Raw genomic sequence first — 19,570 nt, 5'->3', positions numbered from 1 at the left:
ATGCCGACGATCTGAGATTTTTAGTGGGACTGCTACATTGCGGCGGATAGATCAGACACTTTTGAGACCATTGACATTTATGCAGCGATCAGTGCTATTAAAATGCACTGATTACTGTGTAAATGTCACTAGGGAAGGGGTTAACACTAGGGGACGATCAAGGCGTTAAATGTGTTCCCTCCTGTGTGTTTCTAGCTGTATGGGGATGGGACTGACTAGAGGAGGAGCCAGATCGCTGTTCCCAGCTAGTAGGAACAGACAATCTGTCTCTCCTGACAGAATGGGGACTTGTGTGTTTACACACACACACACACCCCACACACACCCCCATTCTGGCTCTCGTGCCCGCGATCGCACGTGCAGCGCCTGCTAGAGCTGTTTAAAGGCCCGACATACAGCTATGGTGATTTGCAGGAATGTGCTGACCTGCCGCAGTATAATGACGGCGGCTGGCGGCAAGTGGTTAAAGTGGTTTTAAACCTCAGACATAAAGTATGAACAAAAGCATATCCTTCTATAGTGTGTACTTGTCTCAATCCAGAGCACTACGTGTCATTTCTGTCTGCTGCTTTGTTCCTCTGCTATCAGCATGAGTCATTTCTGATAAGTTTTCCTGACACCAAGAGAAAAATGGTGACAGGGGAGGGACCTCCAGCTGATTGACAGCCTCAGCTCTGTTCCTGTGTTGTGTGAAGGGGGGTGTGTACCTTCCCTCCAATCAGGTCCCAGAGATCTCCTCACTGATGTAACTTCAGTCCACGGCCCCCTGCTTTTCAGAGCTGAGATATTCTGTGGAAATTCTGCACTTTTAATGAATGTAGGGGAAAGACGGCTGTAGAAAAACAGGTACAATTGATGTAAGAGGATTTGTCTCATGTCTGTGTATCACCTGAGGCCACTCACTTCACTGGGTATATGTGAGGGATTGCAACCACTTCAACATACAAAAAAAGCTGAACTCTAAATGCTAGTTTACTCTTGCGTTGGTCTGTGAAAAGCGATCCACTGCTGTCGGGCATTCAGGAGGTGATACTGCCCCTTCCTGAATGCCAGTTTTTTGACAGCCAAATGGGCTTAAGGAATGAAAACACCATGGCACAACTGCAAGCCTAATTTTTGGCTTGCCCACAGAATGAGAAAGGGAGTATCATTTTTTTTCTGGTCTGCAATGCAAAGCATCACGTCCACAGCATGCGTACACCATAAAGCTACATATGGCTGCTTTTGCAGCTGAAAGTAATATTAAACCCAAAATGTAACATATTGTGGCCTACTAATCATTAGATGTGTTGGCTGGATCAGTTCTTTTGCTTTTTTCCCTCAGTTTTCACCTGGTGATCCGGCCAGTAACACACCTCCTGTTTCAGGGAGACTCACCTCTGGAGGAACGAGCACAAGAGGCACAGCAGACAGCAACCGGAGGGGGGGGGGGGGAGGGGGGGGGTAGAGTTAAACATATTCAAAGATTTAAACTAACAAATTAAAGACAAACTTCAGCTCATACCTTATAGGCAGTTACAGCAAACAGATTTTTGGGGGGATAAAGGTTTTTGCATGAATAAATTGAAGCCGTTTACCCCTGCCATTGTTAAGTGGTTTGTCTAATGCCTGGTACACACAATGAGATTATCGGATGAATGATTGTCTGTTTTCTTTAATGAATTTGAAATGAAATTGAAGAGTTTACTAAAGTTAAGAAATTCTCGTACCACAGAATAAAAATTCGGTAGTGATGTAATGTGTTGTAATGTTTTTGCATTGTATTTTTTGAACGACAACTGTACCGATTAAACGAAAATCGTTCGATCTGGTATCGTACAAGAAATATTTTCATGCTTGTCCCATCGGATAATATCAGATATACTGTCGTGATCGGCTCTCGAAAGCTGTGTACTGACGATCAGATTATGGTACGATCGCTTCGAGAACTGTATTTTTCGCATGATTTTCTAATTGTGTGTACGGGTTATAAGGTCGGCCATACACGGATCGAATCTTGGCCGGTTCTGCTGATTTGAACCATTAATGGGCAGGCTGAATGTACCAAGTTGATCGATCAACTCAGGTACAACCAGCCTGCTGGATTCACTTGTGATTGTCGCAAGCGGCTGCTATAGCTGCTAGTGATAATCACTATCTTCTCCCAGTGGGGACGGCTTCCCCCGCCCTTCCCCACCCCCCTCCCGCCGGGAGAAGACAATGGCCTGGCAGGATGGATTCCCGCATTAACACTGTCTGTGCTGATGAGGTAATCGAGCAGATTTCTTTCTTGCAACCTGTGTATTGCCGGCCTAATCCTCCTTTTCATATCATCAGCTAGCAAAGCAGTCACCCTCCGCATGTCTGAGTTCTGCCTTCAGTTGGACAGATTTTCACTAACTGTACAGACTGAACTGAAAAATGATTTCATAACATTCTAAGAAAACATCGGACTTTATAAAAGGAGGTATTTATTTTTACATTTTGTTTTACTGTAATATGTAGACATGTAATTATTTTTTTTCAGGGTCTAAAATTCTTCTCTAAGTGAGGCCAAATAAAACAAAAGGACAAAGGTGACCCTGCGGACGGGCGCAGTTGTTCTCCGGTGGTATCCAGTATCACATATTGTACATAGCACGGAGCCCAAGCTTCTTTAAGGCACATGACAAGAGGAGCAGTTGTTTTAAAGATTCCCCAACTATTTTCTAAAGACTGCAAACTAAGTCCTGAACGCCCTGTGCCTAGCCATTAGCCTGTGGAGGGCATTGCATTTTCAGGACAATTCTCTAGTGCCACTGAGGATAAAATATGATAGCATTTAGTGCACAGAAGCTGAAAATCCAATAACCACTAATTGTATGCGAAATGCCCCTTTACTGTCATTGGTTCAGAATAAAAACTGTGGAACCAATGTACTTTTACTTTTAACTGTCAAATACACGTGCCACTACCTTTGTTTACACCCCCCTATTGTTTTCAGCCAAGGAAGCTGCCAGCTTGGTCTCTGTTTGATCTTCAACTGCCATGATGCTGCACATGTGATCAGTTATGATACCAGCCATTGGATGGTTTGACAGTTTGGTTGGGAGCACAGCTAATGTCACAGTTACATTGAATATCAAATATAAATGTATCATGACACGGAGTGGTACTGTGGATACATGGACAATATAAAGGTGTCGCGTCCTAAAACTATATAGATCAAAAAAGGAAGGAAGGGACTTTGGACTTTATAGGCACAGTAACACCAGGTAAATTACAAAATAGTTTATTGAAAAAAACATTGATTATTAAAAACCACAATTCATCTATATGCATGAATACTTGATAAAGTTGTTGCTGTGCAAAGCCATCTGTATAGGTAGAAACTCGGGTGTTAAGATAGCACTCCAAAATAGATAAGGGTCCGAGTAATGTGGCTGGACAGCAGATCAGCGATGAGTTAGTTCATAGCAATAACGTGCTCAAAATGTTGCGCGTGCCTTCACGCTTCTTCAGGAGCAAAAAATGTGTTGTGGCTAACAAAATAAGTAGGGTCATACAGTTAGTATAAAATAGTCTAACACCAAAATAGGCAGAAGAAACATGAGATATAACCAACCAGTTCAAAACACCTGTAAAGGCCAGACTGTGACGGCAAGGACCAGGCAAAGCGCAGGGAGCAATGAAAGAGTCACCACGGGGGCGTACAGAACATTGTAGTAAGATATATATGAAGAAGGTAGTGGGTAGACATTTAAGATGTAAAATCGTGTATAGACACGTAGATATTGGAAAAGGACCGTACATATGGGCTGTACAAAAATATGTAATACGTGGGATCCAATATGGACATAGGAAAGTTCAACCTGCCTATAGAAAGATATATAACAGAGTTAAATAGTGAAACGTAACAGTGACCTAGATATCAAAAGTCAAGAATAAATAGTATAGCCAAACAACTCACCATTAGATGAGTTGTTATGGGGACTATAAATGGTAGAAAAACAGTTACATTACCACCATGTGCCAGCAATGTAACAAAAATATACCGTATTTTTCGCTCCATAAGAGGCACTTTTTTCCGAATATTGACCAAGCACCGCCCCTCGCCGCCACCATGTTACAGTACCGGCAGGAGAGCGGAGGACAGACATCCCAAGCACCTGCGAGCGCCAGGTGATCTTCTGGCTGGGCCTGTCAATCACACAGAAGACAGAGCAACCCCAGCGACCGAATAGGGTACGGCCACAGCTCAGGCTGCTCTGTCTTCTATCAGGTGGATGTGATGACGTCAGGTCAGGCTGCATTTATGGGACTGGTAAGGCTGCATTTCTTTGGCACAGGTAAGGCTGCATTTATGGGATTGGTAAGGCTGCATTTATGGGATTGGTAAGGCTGCATTTATGGGACTGGTAAGGCTGCATTTATGGGACTGGTAAGGCTGCATTTATGGGACTGGTAAGGCTGCATTTCTTTGGCACAGGTCAGGCTGAATTTTATGGGACTGATAAGGCTGCATTTCTTTAGCATAGGTCAGGCTGCATTTATGGAACTGGTAAGGCTGCATTTCATTGGCACAGGTCAGGCTGCATTCTATGGGACTGGTAAGGCTGCATTTCTTTGGCATAGGTCAGGCTGCATTTTATGGGACTGGTAAGGCTGCATTTCTTTGGCACAAGTCAGGCTGCATTTTATGGGACTGGTAAGGCTGCATGTCATTGGCACAGGTCAGGCTGCATTTATGGGACTGGTAAGGCCGCATTTCATTGGCACAGGTCAGGCTGCATTTCATGGGCACTGGTAAATATTTTAGTACACCATTTGGATCAGAATATTTTTTTTCTTGTTTTCCTCCTCTAAAACCCAGGTGCGTCTTATGTAGTGAAAAATACGGTACTTCCCATAATGGAAGCATCCTTATAATCAGCCTAATAAGAAATTTTAGCTAATGTAGGGATTGATGGAAAAGTAATATTTAACCGCTTGCGGACCGCCCCACCGCTCTACTGTGGGAGGGTGACTGCTGTGTGCTGGATCACGTATCTGGTACATGATCAGCGCTTTTGGGTAAGGTGCACCCTGGCTGTGCTGCGATTTGTTACAGCACAAGCCAATCAGAAAGTCCTGGCCAATGACTGATTACAGGGACCCACTGATTGGCTCAGTCATTCATGGAAGAGAGCTCTGTGTTGGTAAACAAAACAGAGCTATGTATGCCGACAGGTGGTCCTACTGTTTTTTTATTCCCTGCAGTTTGTAGACGCTATAACTTTTATGCAAACCAAATAATATACACTTATTGGTATTTTTTTTTACCAAAGACATGTAGCAGAATACAATACAATTCACAAGGAAATTTTTTTTTTTTTTTTTTTTTTTTTTTTTATTGGATGTGTTTAATAGCAGAAAGTAAATAATATTGTTTTGTTTTTTTTCATTTTCTGTCTTTTTTCATATATTTACTAAAAACTAAAAAACCCAGTAGTGATCAAATACGACCAAAAGAAAGCTCTATTTGTGTAAAAAAATAAAAAAAGATATAATGGTCATTTGTGTACAGTGTTGCATGACTGCACAATTATCAGTTAAAATAGCACAGTGTTGAATAGCAAAAAAATGACCTGGTCATGAAGGGGGTAAAACCTTCCGGAGGGCAAGTGGTTAATTTATTTTAATTCTTTTTATTGTTTTGACATGACATATTCTACAACACTTTTCTCATCAGTCCTCTAAATGCTGCACAAAGGCGAGCGAGGATTGAGCAGCCATAATGTGACCGCAGTAGTGAGGGAACAGTGGTGATTGGTGCAGGTTTTCTAGATTATCTGATCAACTGTACCCCAAAGACATGGAATCTTCACCCAAGAGTCTGCCATAGACAGTATGATTTCACATCCAATCCAATGAAGAACTGACACCTCAATACAATAATGTGTTTATTTTATATACTCAACCAATACAATGGCAAAAAAGTAAAAATATTACAATTAATTTGTGCCAAAAAGTCATCAACGAGGGATGTTATCGTTGTGAATAATCACAAAAAGTGGTGAGAAGAGTAATTGCTGTGACATCTTTAAAACAAATTGAAATGACCAACAATTTCCAGGAAAATCCATATTCTAATCTCTGCTTTTATTTGTATAATACACTCTGGGGTTGATTTCCTAAAGGCAAATCCACTTTGCACTACAAGTGCACTTGGAAGTGCAGTCACTGTAGATCTGAGGGGGGACATGCGGATAAAATAAAAAACAGCATTTTTGCTTGTACGTGATTGGATGATAGAAATCAGCAGAGCTTCCCCTCATTTCAGATCTTCCCCTCAGATCTAAAGTGACTGCACTTCCAAGTGCACTTATAGTGCAAAGTGAATTTGCCTTAAGTAAATCAACCCCTATATCTTGTTTATTAAGTAACGCTAGATGAAAAATCATCCCGTCTCTGTCCAAGCCAACCTCATAGTCTAATGTCCCACCAAACACTAGAGTCAGTTTGGCTATCAACCAATAACTTGCTGGTATGTTTTTTTTTCTAGATTGTGGGAGAAAATCACATTCAGAGAAAACTTGAGGACATACAAATCCCATGCAGGGAGCAGCCTTGGTGGGTATTTAGCCATCATGCTGCCTGCTAAACAGAAGGATTACATGACAACTGCTAACACTTGTTTAGAAACTCTTTATTCACTACTCAAAAAAACAGCAATGGGGTTGATTTTGTAAAACTGGAAGGTGCAAAATCTGGTGCAGCTGTGCATAGAAACCAATCAGCTTTGAGCATTTTTTTTTTGTCAAAGCTTAACCTCCCTGGCGGTTTTCCCGAGTGTGGCTCGGGGTTAAATTTCAGTACCATTAGCGGTAACCCCCGAGCCACACTTGGGATTGCATTGCAGGATCCTGGTGCAGGTTATTTACCTTGTCCCCGGGATCCTGCGATGTCCCCCCGTTGTGTCTGCGGGCTGTGTCCTCCGCCCGATGCTTTGTGTGCCGGGCTCCGTTCCCTGCGAACGTCATGATGCACGGGTCGGAGCCCGGCGGAAAATTCAAAAAGTACAAAATTCATTACACATACAGTACACTATAATCTTATAGATTACAGTACTGTATGAAATAATTTCACATCCCTTTTGTCCCCAGTGCTTTGCCCAATGCCCTGCATGCAGTTTTATGTTATATATATATATATATATATATATATATATATATATATATATATATATATACTGTTATTTCTGCCTGGAAACTTGAGATTGTCCATAGCAACTAAAAAATGTCCCTTTATGTCAAAAGTGGTTTTAGACCAGCTAGAAAACAGCGATAGTAAATTAGAACACTTGCAGAATTGAGCGATAGTGAATCGTGGGGAAATTAATTTTATTATTATTATATTATTATTTTTTATAATTATTTATAGTATTTATTATATTATTTATAATTTATAGTATTTATTATATTATAATTTATGATTTTGTGTTTCAAACTTTATCATACCCGGGATATCTACTAGACTCTTTGAACAGATTTAAGTGTGTTATTGGTAAGAATTACAGGCCTACAATATAAAATGCCAAATTTCTATGCAAAATAATTGTACCGCTTTGAGACGCAAAAATCTGACATAATCATACCGCCAGGGTGGCTACAGTGGTTGTAAAGCAAGGTTGTAAAGGCTTTCTATACATTAAAATGAAAAACCTTCTGTGCTGGAGCTGCCACCCCCCCTCCCTTTTCTTACCTGAGCCCAATTCGATCCAGCAATGTGCACGAGTACAGCAGCTCCTCATTGTCCTCATTGGACAGATTGATAACAGCAGAAGCCATTGCTGTCAATCAAATCCAGTGACACAGGAGCAGGGGGTGGGGCTGAGTCCTGCTACTGCGTCCATTGCCGCAGACAGCGGGTCTCGGCCCAGCCCCCCCGCTCCCATGTCACTGGATTTGAGTGTGCACGGGTGCCCCCATGGAAAGCAGCTCTCCGTGGGGGCGCCGGATGAAGAGGAGGGCCTTGGTGCGCCGGTGGGGCACCCCAGAAGAGTAGGATAGGGGCTGCTCTGTGCAAAATGATTGCGCAGAGCAGGTAAGTACAGGCATGTTTGTTATTTATATTTTAAAAAAATGAGGTTTCACAACCCCTTTAACTGAACAAGCTGAAGTTTGAGGACCCGTTCACACTTGTGTGACTTTTCCTGCGACTTCAGAGTCGCATGACAAGTCGCACTCCATGATTCCCAATGATAACCATTCATATCTGTGCGACTTCAAGTCACACCAACTTCAAAGTAGTCCCTGTACTGCTTTGGTTCAACTTTGATGAGAGCTGACAAGGCATACCCTGAAATCGCCGCTAAATCGCGGACGCAAAATTGCACGACTTTTGAAGTTGCGGCAATGTGAAAGGGGCCTCAAGCTAATTGACTACCATGCACAGCTGCACTAGGTTTTGCACACTCCAGTTTTAGTAAATCAACCCCAATGCATTGTTTGCACCTGCAAATGTTATAAAACAGACACTTTTTTATCTAAGATTAAAAAAACTTTTTCAACAGTGAATAATAGAGATACATAACATTGTATTATACATGATGTTTCCTCTACATTCAAAACATCACAAGGGTAACAAAGCTTCATTGATTTCAGGCTGTTTTATCAGACTCCAGGGTGGTCTCACCTCCAGGGGTTGGAGAAATGAATTTCCTTTTACACAGAGCAGGTGTCACTTCTATCCTAACTGTATTCATAGCTAGCGGCATTGAGGAGTTTATTTTGTCTGATCCCCAGACCCCAGCTCTTTGGTAGCTATTTCTGCATCCTACCAAATGGCTGGAAGTCTCCTGTCTGTGATATAGCCTTTCAGAGAATCTCTCTGGTTTGTAGCAGAATCTCCTAGCTGTAGGCTGCTTGTAGCAGATTATGGGATCTGGTATCCAGAGTTGTAACAGAAAGATACATGGAGTCGGGCTCTGTGGGCACTGTGACGATAATGCAGTCTGATAGACTCCAAATTGTGTAGAGAGAATGGGGGAATCATACTAAACACTGTGCCACCTTAAATTTCCACAGAATTTGTAGGTCGGTAATAAAATTATGGTCAGTAAAAATTCAAACAAAGTGCAGCGCGACCACAGCTATACTAAAATGACATTAAATAAATTGAAACCAAAAAATAGTACTCTTATAAATAATAAAACAATGTAAAGAACATGTGTGTGTGCTTTTACAGACTATAAACTGCAATTAGACCATACATATATGTATAAAAATTTTTTTTTACTATTTTTTGGTTTCAATGTATTTAATGTCATTATAGTATTGCTGTGGTCGCACTGCACTTTATTTGAGTTTTTATTTTTATTTTACTGGAATTTTATTGAAATGTTTCGATATAAAAAGAGAAGTAAAAGCGGTACAAAAATGAAGTGTAAACAGAAAGTATTAGTACACTTTGTACAAATATTGCTTCCCAAATGCCATGTGAGAGCAGCAACATCCTTATACCGTAAAAATACACGGATAAGGCAAGACTTACAGAATATCAAACTGCAATGCCGCGTACACATGGCCGGACTTCCCGACAGAAAACGTCCGACGGGAGCCTTCGGTCGGACATTCCGACCGTGTGTATGCCCCATTAGACTTTTTCTGTGGGCATTTTCGACGGACTCAGATATAGAACATATTCTAAATCTCTCCGTCGGAAATGCCGATGGAGTTTAGGCCGTTCGCGAGTCCGGCCGTGTGTACACGGCATAAGATATATATATGTTAAAGTGATTGTAAACCTTCCTGTTTTCTTTTTTTAAAATAACAAACATGTCATACTTTACCTCCACTGTGCAGCTTGTTTTGCACAGTTTGGCCCCCATCATCCTCTTCTGGGGTCCCTCGGCGGCTCTCGCGGCTCCTCCTCGCATCAGATAACCCCCTAGGGCAGTGGTTCTCAACCCCCCTAGTGCTATGACCCCTTGATAAAATTTCCCAAGTTGTGGGGACCCCTAACAGGAAAATTATTTTCGTAGCGTGGGTTGTCAGCACCCAAGGCAAGACAAGTAATCTTAAAGTAAGTGAGTCCCTTCCACTCATACAATATTAAAACCCCTAATGGTACATGTTAGGATGTACCACACTTTCTCTTTGTTCTCCTTTCTTTCCCTTTATATCTCTCTATCCTAATTTCTTGGGGTTTTTTTTTCTCTTTCCCCATCCCTCTCTCTAGCCATCGTTCTTGTTCTTTCTCTTATTCTTTCTCTCCCTTTTTCTTTGTTCCTCCCCCTCTTTTCCTCTCCCTTCCATGTATTCTCTATTTGTATTCCTCCTCTTACTTCTTGGTAGGGGGAATGGGATGAGTGGCGTTGCTGATGAAGAGTTGGGATCAGTGGCAGTGCTGGGGGGGGTTCTGATCACCCAACTTAGGTGCTCTTGAACTGTAGTGGGGACTTTTAATGGCAACTATAATCACAGGTAGTGTTACTCACTGTGTCTCTGGATTCACTGTGTCTCAGACTTTGTGGTGTCTTGTAGCAGTGACACCTATGCCAAAATCAGGGTATTGGGTCTCTTCCAGCCCCTCCCACTTCACATTCCTCACCAGTCAGCTGATCAATAGTCTCTGCCCCCTAGCCATGCCTTGAACTGAATGTGCGGCTGCGAAGAGGTTGAGTGGGAGATCACGGGCTCCAGGAACAGCCCAGCTGGGCAGCCACAGGCTCCAGGGACAGCCCTGCTGGGCGGCCGCAAAAAGGCTGGGAGAGTGGTGCAGGCTTCAGGAACAGCCCAGGATTTGGTGACCCCTGGCAAATAGTCATTCGACCCCCAAGGGGATCCCGACCCCCAGGTTGAGAACCACTGCCCTAGGAGAAGCGCTCTCCCGGGAGGTTACCGTGCGGGCGCGCTCCCGAGTACAGCATTTACGTCCATAGGCATGAATGCGGACTCGGCCCCGCCCCCCGCATCGTCGGATTTGATTGACAGCAGCAGGAGCCAATGGCTGCTCTGCTATCATTCTATCCAATCAAGAGTCGGGACCCCGTGCAGAGAGGGAGAGCGCACCTCCGCTGAGGTATTTATGGGGGGCTGGGGTCACTGCCAGAAGTTTTTTCACTTTAATGCATAGGATGCATTAAGGTGAAAAAACACAAGGATTTACAACCCCTTCAAGCATCTAAGACATAAATGCAATTTGTTCACAAAAAGTGCCAAAAGGACAACATCAAGGCAATCGAATCAATATAAACTCAAAATTTCCCACGCTTAGGACAATGTTTTTTTATTTTTATTTTTTTGGTCCTCCAAAAAAGTCCACCAGATCCTGTCCATATGTATGTGGAAGAGAGGAGCCTCATAGTGTAAAACCAATTTGACTTTTATTTGTTCAGTCCACTTACAAAGAATAGTTAAAAACAGTGACTAACATGTGAGCCTGTTCCGCCGGCTGGTGTAAGGCCGATGACTGGAACAGTAACGAGGCAGCGGCTTGCGTTCCACAGCAGAGCTGCTGAAAACCGGAAGTAACAGCGAAGTAACAGCGACGTATGCGTACCAACGTGACCAAGCCTTACGCGTTTCGTCATCAAGACGTCATCTGAGGCGTGGCCATCTTGGTACACCATACGTCTTAATATACAGCAGGGAGGCGCCGGGTGTCCAATCAGAGTGGAGGATGGTCACATAGTAACACGCCCACCCAGCGGGGAATATCATTTGCGCTCTTGTATTAATAGCTAAGAGGGGGCCCACCAGCCAAACGCCCCCTAGTGGAGGAAGCTAAAAACTCCGCCCCTGGTGTAAAAAATAGGTGATGGCTGTCTCGGAAAGGCGCCTCCATGTAAACAAAGCAGAAGTTTTTTTTGTTTTTTTTGTTTTTTTTTATTTTATGAAATATAACAAGCATATGAATTATAGTCCCATCAGCCACATCTGTGCACTTAAGCAGCAGATAGAAAAAAGTGCACATTGCATATGATATCAATCATAAATAAACAATAGTGGTTAAAATAATGACAGTAGTGTGAAAAATAAAAAATAAAATAAAAATAAAATTTACAACACTTCAATATTGTACCAAAAAATCGAGATAATAATTAGAATGATACCAGCATGATGATGGAAGTGTACCAACAACTACAAAATATATATATTATTATAAAAATTAGTATTATATATAAAAAATATATATATCATACATAAAAAAATTTACATATAAAAAACCTTCTATATAAAAATTAATATTAAAAATTATTATTAAAAAAGAAAGAATGCGAGTAAAGGAACAACATATATATATAATGGATTTCCACCATAGAAAGTATACTCGCAATGACAGTCAATCTATATCTGGGGAAACCACAAATCCTAAAAAATCCCCTATTCCCAAAAAACGGATGTTGAAAATGTAGGAGCATATGAAAAATAAAGATATGTAAAAGTGAGCTAAAAAATGGAGAAATTACAAAAGACATGGAAATGTATAGTACCCAAAAAATATTCCAATTCTATGTGAAGTTGGTATAGATAATCAGCCCTATGTGGTCACGTTGGTATGCATACGTCGCTGTTACTTCGCTGTTACTTCCGTTTTTTGGCAGCTCGGCTGTGGAACGCAAGCCGCTGCCTCGTTACTGTTCCAGTCATCGGCCTTACATCAGCCGGCGGAACAGGCTCACATGTTAGTCACTGTTTTTAACTATTCTTTGTAAGTGGACTGAACAAATAAAAGTCAAATTGGTTTTACACTATGAGGCTCCTCTCTTCCCCATACATATGGACATGATCTGGTGGACTTTTTTGGAGGACCATTGACAGAACATTGACCGCCCAACCAGGAAGAAGATCACGGAAACACAGAGGGGGACATCGATCGATTTCCTGCTGGTGGATTTACTTTCAATTGCCCATTACCCCTGCAGGGGTTGGGCTTTCTGGTGAGTGGGGACACATTTGGGGGTTCCAGAGAAGGAGATTACACAACGATCACAATTATTCACACGGGATTCGTTTGGAAGCAAAGTCACTTCTCACAGAAAATTTTTTCCTTTTTAAACTTTTTTTAAGACTTTTAATCTGCTCGGACACTAATATCTTTTGGATGGTGATCTTTTCAGCCACATCACTACACTATTTATCATACTGTTGTTCATATCTGCACACATTTTGGATATATAATGTTTTCTGGTATCTTTTATGCTTTTTCCTTTGCGATTTTGCAGATCAGTACTACTATTTTTTCTGTCCTTTTTTGAGTGCACGTATATTTTTTTTAGGATTATTTACACCACATTTGCACTGGATTTTTTAATCATATGTTTTATTAGATGTTGTTTGACACCTGTGACACATACACCTGATATGTTATTTGTTCTTGATTTTTTTCACAGTATTTTTTACATAATATCATCACTTTGTAGGATATTAGTATCCTATTATAAATATTTCTGAACAGCGCCACATTCCCCACCAGAGATTTCTTAATCGAATCAATATCATGCAGTCTAAAAAACACCAATGTCCTAGCGATTCAACGACATAAATGAGAAAAATGAGCAAAAGGCCTGGCGTGAAAAAAAAAGGGGGGGAGTTCATTGGTGATTGAACAGACCTTAGTGCTAGGCTGCACCATTTGAATTTGCATATTTTTTGGGTAAGCGCAGAACATTTTTTTAGTTTATCAAAATTATGGTCAGAATTTAACCAAATGTGTTATGCCGTGTACACACGAGCGGAATGTCTGACAGAAAAAGTCTGATGGGAGCTTTTCATTGTATATTCTGATCGTGTGTATGCCCCATTGGACTTTTGTACGTCGAAAATTCTGACGGACCTAGAAAGAGAACATGTTCTAAATTTTTCCGATGGAACCAATTCCTATCGGGAAAACCGCTCGTCTGTATGCTGTTCCGACGTACCAAAAACAACGCATGCTCTGAAGCAAGTACGAGACGGAAGCTATTGGTTACTGGCTATTGAACTTCTGTTTTCTAGTCCCGTCCTACGTGTCGTACGTCACCGCGTTCTGGACGGTCGGAATTTGGAGTGACCGTGCGTATGCAAGACAGCTTGAGCGGTATTCCATCGGAAAAACCTTCAGAGTTTATTCCGATGGGAAAGCCGGTCGAGTGCACAGGGCATTAGGCATCCAGAGAAGTTGACACTTTTGACACAACACAGACCAGCTAGGAAATAATGCAGCGATGACATAAACCTCAACTAAAGTGTCTTGAAAAGATTTCTAATGAGGACATGTTGTAATCGGCCCTGTTGTAAACAGTCATAAACAGTCTAGTGAGCAATACAAATCTGTGAGTCTGTTTTTGACCTATTACAGAACTATCATACTTCTCATGTTCTCAGATCTCATTCATATCCCATAACCTCTACTGTAATGGAGTTATCATCATAAAAAGTAGTTAAAGGATAAGCTTACCTTTCAAAAAAAATAGTAAATGCAGATTTTTTTTTTTGCTCGTACAAAGTATGGGCAGGCAGTTCAACACTGACAGGAAAAATCAATGAACTATCACAGCGCTCAAAAGCACTGTAGTGGTTCATTGAGAACTACAAGCCGACAGCTGCAAAGGATGTTTATATTTGTGGTTCATTCACAGAGCTCTGTGAATGAATGACGCGGCCGTGTAGGCGATGTCGCACACGGCCGAGCTGGTTTCAAAATGTGACAGCTGGTAAGGGGAACTTTTCCCCACACTGCCGTCACACACAAGGCTCAGATTGCAGAGCCACTGTAGGAGCTGCAACATGTTACATGTTCCACCCTAAAAACAGGTCCCAAAGGTGGATTTATCTTTTATCCTAATACTGCTACTATTAAGCTAGACACCAAACCTGCCTATATTACAAGGTCCAGAAGGCTAATATAAAACAGTAGACCTCCTAACAGAAATATGCATAAGATCTATATCATGTATAGTATCTAGCAAATCGTAATATCATTCAGCAATATTATATGCTGGTTGTCGGATTGTGAAGCCTTGTCATATAGAACTTTAGATGTATTTCCGATAGCTGGCAGGGTGTGTCTGGTGAGCATAATAAAATACTTTTCAACACACTTCCACTCTGGCTTTCACACTTGGACTGCAGGGGAGGCATTTTTCAGGCGCTTTACAGGCGCTATTTTTAGCCCAAATGCGCATGATGAAAAACCCTCAGTGTGAAAGGGGACTTAAGGCGTCAGCATACCAAGACATCTTGGACAATTTCATGCTCCCAACTTTGTGGGAACAGTTTGGGGATTGCCTTCCTGTTCCAACATGACTGCACACCAGTGCACAAAGCAAGGTCCATAAAGACATGGATGAGCGAGTTTGGTGTGGAAGAATTTGACTGGCCTGCACAGAGTCTTGACCTCAACCCGATAGAACACCTTTGGGATGAATTTGAGCAGAGACTGCGAGCCAGGCCTTCTCGTCGACATCAGTACCTGACCCCACAAATGCGCTTCTGGAAGAATTTAAGCTGCTGAGTGGGCTAACTCAATATTTAACCCTACGGATTAAGACTGGGATGCCGTTAAAGTTCATGTGCGTGTAAAGGCAGGTGTCCCAATACTTTTGGTATTATAATATATATATATATATATATATATATATATATATATATATATATATATATATATATATATATATACACACACACAGTATATACACAACTGTGAGATGGGGAATGCCCCAGCCACTTATGATTAGCCCAGTACAGATGACAGCTTTCTTGCCTGGCTCATCAGGTGGGTTTGGTTTTTAGGACCTAAACATGCCTGAGCTCTTTACTATTCAGGCTTGACAGAAAAGGCATGCAGATGGGGCATTTGAATTAAACTATATATTTTTAACAGCACTATTTATTTTAAACTCCTGGGGCCCCTTGTCTGCATGCATGGGTTAGTTTATTTAAAGGGTGAACTTAATACAGACACTGACAGACTCAATAGAATCATGTTAACTTGTTCCCAATAGAGAACACTATGCTCCAGGTGAAATTTGACCTAACTGCACCCCAAACATTTTTTTTTCATCAGTTTTATCAGTTTTGGCTGAAACAGCAAAGCAATAATGTCAGGCCTTTATTGCTGTTTTTGTCCCTTTGTTTCCATTCATGTCCTGTATTGATGATGAAGTGATCCTAGAATAGGAAGCAATGTCAAATCTCACCTATAGGGAGAGAAAGAGCAAAAAACACACTGAGTTTGAGTGTAGAAAATCACTCAGAGTCTCAATGTGCCAGCAAGAGTTTGATTAATCATTCTAGATGCAGTTACCCATTTTGGATAGAAATAACTAGCAATTTTAGAAGCACTTCAACAATGAAAGTCTATGTTTTTCTGAGTGTAATATACTTTGATGCTGGGTTGACACTGTGTGCGGCGCGGCTCGCAGCAGGGGGTCCGGTGCATCTCCGTTCACCATTTTAGGTCCGAATTAAGTCTGAATGTTTGGCTGAATTTGGACCTGAAACGCAGCCAAAGATGCACAGGACTCTTCTGCAGAGATGTGTGGACTGACTCCATTGAGAGCTGGTCACACTCTCCTGTCATGTGAATTGGATGCGGGGAAATACACATTCAATTCGCAATAGTGTGAACCCAGCTTAAGGGCTTGTTCACACTAGCAAAGTCAACAACTGCATGGGAACTGGCGTGTGATGTGAAGGCAGTTGTGCAAACACATCTTAGATGCCCTCAGCAATCAAGGATGGCCAAAATAATGGTTGACCAGAAGGCAGAGATCTGAAATTCTCGATAACAGTGCAAAGCCCCTTTAAGACATTTTAATGGCATATCTCTCCAATGAAGTTTAAGCTTCTGATGCTGTGTTCTTCACAACAGACACTCTTTTGTCAATTAAGAAAATTCTGACGGTTTCCCTCGAGGGACAAATCTGATCACCAGAGACATAGCTGAAATGTACTAGGGCTAGTATAAGATTTACACCTTAATTATTCTGTTTTATTAAAGCCTGTTGCAGGCCCGTGATCTGGGAGCCAAGAATCTACGTCTGAATAAATTAAATCCAACCCTTTCATACAATTCAGCCTTTTATAACTTCCTGTTGTTGTTGTCAGAGGGCTTCCAGGAAAAAAAATGAAAATTCAGCAGATTTAGATCTATTTTCACTGTATTTTTTTTAGCATCTTGCTGTGTTTGAGGTCAGCTACGTGTGTCTGATATTTATTTCAATACAGAATTTATACCTGTTTTATACATTCATTTAAATTTCATTGCATTCATTTTTAATGTGCCGTATTTTTTATGTTTGTAGTCCTATCTTGTGGGAAACGATGCTAGAAATGTTTAAAAAGTGGTTAAGGCTTCAGCCTTGAAAAGCTGGGGTCATGTAATCAGCTCTTTTTTTAACACCTGGTCAACATGTCACTAAATGACAAAAATAAAAAAGTAGGGGCACCCTATAAAAAAGAATACTACTTACCTGTCTATTGGGCAATGGCTCCTATCTTCACATTCTTGCAAAGTTACAGCCTTGGCTGGGATCCAGCACTTCCAGGTGTGTCAGATACCTGGTCCCCCACTGCACACACTGGTTAGTCCAGATGGCTTCTTCTACAATACTTCTGTGTCCTGTAATTATGTAGCAGCCAGCGGGAGGTACCACAGCATGACATTGGGGACTAGGTATCCAACATACCATTCATACCAGCAGTGGTCATAGCTCTGCAAGAGAGACCTCTGACGGGTTAGCCCCCCCCCCCCCCATATCAAACTTTTTGAAAAAATCTTATGCAGTTTGTTAGATCTTTGTTAGATCAGATTAGATCAACCGTTGTTTGCATTAGATCTCACACAAAGGAATCAATATTAACAGTTATTTTCTGGGGGGGCTAACCCGTCATCAGCCCCCCTTATCAAAAAAATAACCAAACAGTTAGCTATTTTGGAAGCTATTTTTTAGATCCGGTAAAATCAAGTGGTTTTAACGTTAGATCTCACATGATTGGAGACTTATTAAGTGATTAATGAGGGGGGGGGGCTAGCCCCCCTTTTTCAAATTTTCTGGCCAAAAATCATTCAGGCTAATAAATATTCGTTAAATCCGGTAAGATCAAGTGGTTTTAACATTAGATCTCACAAAATTTCAGAGATATTACACATATAAATAGAGATATTAGGTGGTACATAAGGATGGGTTGCCCCCCCACATGCAATTTTCTGGCCAAAAATCATTCAGGCTAATAGATATTCGTTAGATTCAATAAGATCAAGTGGTTTTAACGTTAGATGATTGGGGATTGTATCACCACAGAGTGGTACTGTGGATACGAGAATTAATTATATAGTGCCACGTCCCGATAAATGGGATTTAGTAGCGGTAGCTGTTACCATGCTCGGTGGCTGTCATTTAAGCAGAGACTTGAAGAGGAATTCTATCCTGTAAGATGTCCTTTGGGAACTATTTACACATGGACAATGAAGCTGTATAATTAGTGGGGGATCCCCTAATTGATCCAGATATTGCCACATTAGTTGCCCATCAGCACCTCTTATTAGTTTTATAAACGACCATTAATCGCCCTAAGGTTTCCGTTGTGAGGTTGTCTCACAGATTGATCTAGAAGTTACGTGATGATATCTCTACCCGCATTCCCAGCTGCGCTGTGGACTCTATTCTCTACTTATTTCTCTCCCCCTCTTCTTTTGACTATAAAACGAACACGCCATAAGCTCCTGAAGAAGCGCCTGTTGTATACGCGCAACATGTAGAGCTGAGCTATATTATTACACACCGCCTCATTTTCTCACATGCTATTTTCATCAAATATTGGAGAGTGACCTGATTAGTCCCCCACTTTTAGTATATTACTTTATGTTACGTAGGTGGTGTGTTGTTTGTGCTTCAAGGCATTTTTGTGAATAGCCAATTAATTCTAATGCAATTGTTTTGTATGTTTTTGTAATAAATCAATTTTTAATTTATACCTGTATTATGCCTATAAAGTCCATCATCTGCAAACCTATTTTTTTTTTTAAATCCGATTTTAACATTAGATCTCACATAATTTCAGAGATATTCCACATAAAAATAGAGATATTAGGTGGTACATAAGGACGGGTTGCCCCCCCCCACATGCAATTTTCTGTCCAAAAATTATTCAGGCTAATAGATATTCATTAGATCCGCTAAGATCAAGTGGTTTTACCGTTAGATCTCACATAATTTCAGAGATATTCCACATAAAAATAGAGATATTAGGTGGTACATAAGGACGGGTTGGCCCCCCCACATGCAATTTTCTGGCCAAAAATCATTCAGGCTAATAGATATTCGTTAGATCTGGTAAGATCAAGTTGTTTTAACGTTGGATCTCACATAATATCAGAGATATTCCACACAAAAAAAATAGATATTAGGTGGTGGTACATAAGGAGGGCTGGTCCCCTCTTATCAAATTTTCTGGCCAAAAAATCACCCCGGCTAATTGATATTCGTTAGATCTGGTAAAATCAAGTGGTTTTAATGTTTGATTATCCATAATTACAGGGATATTATGGATATTTGGTAGCGATGCACGGATATCTATACTAGTGTCTATATCGGAGCCGATAATGAGCATTTTCACGTGTACCAGTAATGAGTGCCATTAAG

The sequence above is a fragment of the Aquarana catesbeiana genome, linkage group LG09 (assembly GCF_042186555.1).
Source record: "Aquarana catesbeiana isolate 2022-GZ linkage group LG09, ASM4218655v1, whole genome shotgun sequence".
NCBI lineage: Eukaryota > Metazoa > Chordata > Amphibia > Anura > Ranidae > Aquarana > Aquarana catesbeiana.
Note: the sequence above shows the minus strand (reverse complement) of the source record.